The following is a 6,000-nucleotide window of genomic DNA, read 5'->3' as shown; positions in this document are numbered from 1 at the left end:
CAGGGTGCCAGTGACACACCCACCGCCGTGGAGCTGGGGGACTAACCTGTGATGAGCCTCAGTGAAGCTGCTGCCCTAGATGGGACACCACAATGCACTTGCTGTTTGAAGGCTAAATGACATGAGCTCCCCAACACTGGGAGCTGACCTGACCTGACTGGAGGACCTGGTGCTGGGGGACTGCGAGGGCATCTCTCTCGCTCCCGCTCTGACCACCAGCTGTCCCCACCAGTCACGTCGTAGGGTCTTTAACTCCACTTTATTGATGGTTTCATGGGTGGTGTCACTTTACAACATCTAACAGAAGATACGGCACTGGTGACAGATGGCCTGTGGCTCTCTTAGCTGGACCCCACCATGGTCTTTAAGGAATTGGTAACCCCCTAAGCTGGGGTAATTTACGGTCTGGGTTGTCTCTGTGTGCATTGCATGCCATTTGCTTGGCTTAGCTCTTGTCTCAAAGGACAAAGATAGACACTGACATAAAATCGTTTTTTGCCACAGTGTCCTTTCTAAGCCGAAAATGGACTAATGTTTAGTTCAGAACTGAGGTATTTTCTGTGTGCACCTGGGCACTCCTCCAAGCAGTAGGTTCTTGGGCTCTTAGGGACACACACACATCACCTCGCTCCCTGGTTTGGGACCAAGAGCAGATACGCAGAGTAACTGGCCAGACAGAGACCCCGGGACCGTGTTGGAGCCCGGCTCAGCTGCTGCCAATCCTGTGATCTTGGGTAAGTGACTTCTCCTGCCTAAGCCTCAGTTTACCATCTGTAATGGGGAGGAAACAAGGGAGTTTGGACAAAACTGAATGCTTTCACCTGGGCGTCGTTCATGCCCTTTCTCGTGGCTAACCTGGGGCAGTGGGTCCACCTTCCTCCCTGTGTTGACATCTCTGTCCCACACGTGTGCCATGGAGCCCTTCCTGCTGCCTAGACCACAGACAGCTCGCGGGGGGGGGGCAGTGGTGAATAAGCTCAGGTGTGAGAGAAAGCGAGGAATCTGCTGCTGTGTGAAGGCCCCACGTGGGGCCAGGCTGCTGCCCGATGGGCACCCTCTCCCTCTTTCCTTCCTTGCAATGCACTTGTCCTTATCACTGGCAATAATTTCCTTTAAATGTCCAACCTGTGGACTTTAACCCACCAAGTGACAAAGTGCTGTCCCGTGGAATGATACATGTACCGCATGATAACTGTGAGCTTGTTTGGAGAGTTATAAAAAAGGAGGCACTGGAATGACGATGCGTGTTTCCCCAAAATGGCAGATCCATAGGAAAAACAAACACAGCCCATCTCTGGAGAAAACAAAGAGTTTCTGAGGGACAATTCCATAATGCATTCCTGCATCCCGCTGTTGCTTTTGCAAATCCTTACAAAGGTCAGTAGTGTTGCATTCAAAACATTTCCAGAATATTACACGCCAGACAAGATGAGCTTAAATCATTTGGCTGGAAGCACCGTGGCCCCTGGGACCCTTGCAACGTTTACCTCAGAACTGCCCCTGGGGAGCCAGAACGTTCTATGGCAGCCAGCAGAGCGGACCCCTGCTCCAGCCTCACCCTGGTGGGGTCCTTTAGAGTTCAGGTACTGTCCTCAAAAACCACTCTGTCACAGCTGACCTCATCACAGGGCCGCACTGTCTGAATGTATATTCCTCTATGGAACGCAATGAAAGTAATTATTTATGTGTATTATTTATGTGTATTTATGTGTATTATGATACATGGAACCGATACTGTCAGTATTTTAAATGCAAGACGGGATTTCTCTGGCTATCACTTTCTCCTAGAATATGACGCTCCTCAATCGGGAATGACCAGAACCATCTCTCCAGTCCCGTCGTCCCCGTCTGCCTTCCTCTCCCTTTCTGTCTTCCTCAGGAGTTTCCCAGGGGCCTTACAGACCCTCGCCTGTGCATTACACTTTCTATTATTGATAGAAATAAGCACTCTGGTTGTGGAGCCGAACGTTTGCCTTTTCTGCAGGCATCACTGGGAGTCTGTCAGCCTCCCCTCACCAAACAAGCAAACAAACCACCTGTGGTTAAATGCAGTAGAGGGGGCGCGGGGTCCGCGTGAGGGGGTTCTGTGCTGCTCTCCTGCTGGGTCCCTGCAGTCTGCTCCGTGCTCACGTGCAGAAGGGCCCACGGGACGGCACTGCATACTTGGGTGTTTTCTCCCATTTGTCCGACAAGAGAGTCTGCCCACAATGAACCTTAGGAGACCAGCGTTCCTGCGACCCCTGCTGGTCCTCCCTCACCCCTGACTTGTGCCCCCTGAACTGTCAGCCGGTGCAGGGTTCAGGGTGGCATTCTACAGGCCCCCCGGCTCTGCGTGGTTGTCTCAGCTCCTTTGCTCTCCCTGTCACTTAAGCCCAACTGCTCCCTGAGCTGGTGTCTTGCCATTTCCTCCACTAGGTGTCCCTGCCTCGCTCTCACCTGGTGACAAGGGTGGGCTCTCACTGGTCAGATGCTCTCACATCCCTGACACCCACCCTGAGGCTTCAGGTGGAGGAGACGGGCTTCCAGCCAGTGCCAGGCACGTGAGGGACACGTCCGAAAGACACAGCACGCTCCTGCCTCTCTGGGCCTACTTACGTTCTGCCCCAACCTGCCCTCCTCACAAACTCCAGTGGGCTCCCCTGTCCTTGTGACTGGAGGACCTCCAATCCACCTCCCCTTGTCACGGCTGTGAGAGGCAGAGTGTCATTCCACACGGGGGTGGAAGCGTTCTGTCCTGAGAGCTCATCCCTGGGGTTTGGTGTTCCTCATCTGGCTGTCTGTCTATCGTCTGTCTGTCTATCTATCTGTCTGTCTATCTATCTATCTATCTATCATCTATCTATCTATCTATCTATCTATCTATCTATCTATCTATCTATCTATCTATCTATCATCTATCTATCTATCATCTATCTATCTATCTATCTATCTATCTATCTATCTATCTATCTATCTATCATCTATCTATCTATCTATATCTATCATCTATCATCTGTTATCATCGTCCTCATCAGCTATCGATCTAGGTTCAGATGCCTATCTAGATTTAGCCCTCTCTAGAGCTGTCTGTATCTAGATGTAGACAGATCTAAAAAGATATGCACAGGCAGATATATTGATACGTAGATCTATCTGCCTCCCTCATATTTAAAAGTTAAAGTTTTTTGTGTCTCTTCCTCCTTCCCATCTTTTTCAATTTAAGTTGTCCTTTTAAGAAGAATAATCTTTTTTCAAAAATAAGGATTTCTGATTTTTATTTTATTTTATTACATTTTAGTGAGATTTATACACTTGCCCTGTCACACACAATTAGACATTTTTTTGCTCTTTTCCTTAGCTCTGTAATTTAAAGAGATGAATAAGTCAAGGAAAACAGTAATTTAAGCAGTAAAATCACACACAGGCTTCTGTAGAGTTTTAATCATACAGAGTGGTTGATATGCTGGAGCATTTTATTTCTAGAAATATGACCTCATGACTTCCTTTCACACTGTGATGCATAATTAAAAAACAATTTTCTTGCAGTGGTGAAGATGGTGCTTTTCATATTTTGTGTGTGTGTAGGTGTAAAATGCACACTGAATTTAGAAGATTTAGTACAAAATATAATGTAAAATATCTCATTAATATTTTTTTGATTGCCTACACAGTGAAATTACTATATTCTGGACATACTGACTTAAGTAAAAATATCGTTAGAATTATTTTGCCTGTTTCAGTTTCCTTTTTCAATGTGTGTACTGGATAATTTTAAACAACATGTGTGATTCACATTTGTTCTACTGGATGGCACTAATTTTGGGCTTTATAGGCCATCCAAAAAAGTTTTCATTCTCTGTAATTCTGAATATGGTGGGATCTCACTGAAGGATTTGACCAAAGGAGTGATGTGGTAAGTTGTGCCTTTGTAAAATTCCACTCTGGCTGCTGTGGGGAGAATACCTTTAGTGGAGGGATGAGGGCAAAGTTAGCACCGAGAAGTGGGGCAGGAGGCCACTGCCATGTTGCAAACAGAAGAGCTGGCAGCATTGACAGGTGGGAGCTGATAGGGTCCTGAGAATCCATCAGATTTCGGATACAGATTGAAGGTATTTGTTGATGGATTTAGCATTTCTGTAGAGCTTCATGTTTTACAAAATATTTCCCATAAATTTAACCTTTAATCTGGAAGGCATTCATTGTGCCACTTGTAATCTTTTTCTGACAATTTCCCCAAGCTGCTGGGACTCCTTCCTTTAAGCATAGTCAAAAAATTCTGCTTTAACCACCACTGGTGTCCCACCGCTGTCTACACCAGTGCCCATTCTCCTGCCCCAGGGCCTTTGCATCTATGGTTGTCTCTACCTACAGTGTTTCCCCCTCACACACCTTTCCAGCCAGCTATTTCTATGCACCAATAATAGATCTACTCAAGCATAACTTTCTTCCAAAGCACTTTCTTGATACTCCTTCCCCTAAAGTGTAGCTAGCTTTTGAAATATGCTCGTCTATAATGATTCTTTGTTTTAGAGCTCTCACTTGCTGTGTCATCACGGGGATTTGAACGTTACCTGTCCCCTTTGCCAGTCAGTAAGCCCCATGCAGATGTGGGTCATTGGCTGTTGCTCACTGCTGTCACCATTCCCTGTCACGGGGCTGGTTAGGGTTGGAGGTCAATGAGGCGTTGTCATAAGCAAATAAATGAATGAGACACTTACTTGTACTGACCACTGCATTTCAGTACTGAGATATTTTCTGCGATGGACAAGACACAAAGGAAGCAGGAAAGGCTACTGATATGAGTGTAGCAAATTCCAGGCTAGTTTCTGTCGCGCCGTGAACTCTATGCCAGGCGATAGGCATCTTCCTTCTCTTAGGCACGAATTTTAACTTTTTCTTTGTCGATTTAGAGATTTTACTCCCTAAGTGTTTTACACAGAAGTGGGGATGGCTTTTCATATCCTGACAATTATCTCTGTGTGCTGTGCATCTTGTATGATCCCAGAGCAGGGAAATAGATCATTTGGCAAAACAGCATCGCCATCTACTCTGAGCATCTTTAGGTTTGTGGGACGTACACCCGGGAAGTCTCGGGGTTGAATCGTGTTAGTGGCTCCAGCATCTGGCAGCATATGACCAGCTGGATTCCTGGGACAATGCAGACAAAGAATGGTTACCTACTTACTTTCTCCAGACATGTTTTATTTGTGTGTGTAATCTTTACCTCCTTGTCCCGTGTACCTGTAATGTCACCGACACAGTGACGTACGGGACAAGGTCCCCACTGCATTATGCTTACTGCGTCAGCTTCCTTTATATTTATGTATTTATGTATTTACTTATTTATTTGGGGATCCTCTTCTCTTTCTGGAGGCCGAGGATCCGCTGAAGGTACTTGGTGACTTTCGTTACCAGCGCTTCGGTATAAAGCTCTGGGGGCCGGGGTGGGTCTCTAATTGTCAGTGAGCAGCTGAGCGCAGAGGCACCGAGTACACCGGGTGCCGGCTGCTGGCGGAGGGCCTGCTGCTGCTGTGAGCTTCACATTATCTTCTAAGATTTAATGGAAATCCTTCTCACTGTACTTAATTACCTCTATAACAAAGCTAATATTTCTTCCTTTGTAAGTTAGTTTAACAAGTTATGAGAATCAATTACTCAAGCTAATTTGGATTGCTAGCAGTTTGGGACGTTTTGGTTGGAAATGACCAAACCTAATGAACTCTTTAATCAGAAGTCAGGAGTGCATTTGTGCTTCGCTAATCTCCTGGGAACAGGGGAGGAGAAGCGCTGGGGCCCAGAGCCGTGGGCACTCTGCTCCTGTCCACACATCTGCTCCTTTCCGGCCTTGCTGGCCCATGGGGGCCTGTGTTTTTCAGCCCACTGGTGGGATGGACGACTGGCAGCCCCCAGCACCCACACTTCCGTTAAACTTCCGCCCGTGAGGGTGATGACACGAGGACCTACCTCTTGTTTGTTGCTCCAGGCTTGCAGGGGACACATGGCCAGTGGCCCAGCCCAGCC

Source organism: Rhinolophus sinicus, chromosome 16 (assembly GCF_057876585.1).
Source record: "Rhinolophus sinicus isolate RSI-liver-muscle chromosome 16, RSI-T2T, whole genome shotgun sequence".
Taxonomy (NCBI): domain Eukaryota; kingdom Metazoa; phylum Chordata; class Mammalia; order Chiroptera; family Rhinolophidae; genus Rhinolophus; species Rhinolophus sinicus.
This window is presented reverse-complemented; position numbering follows the sequence as displayed.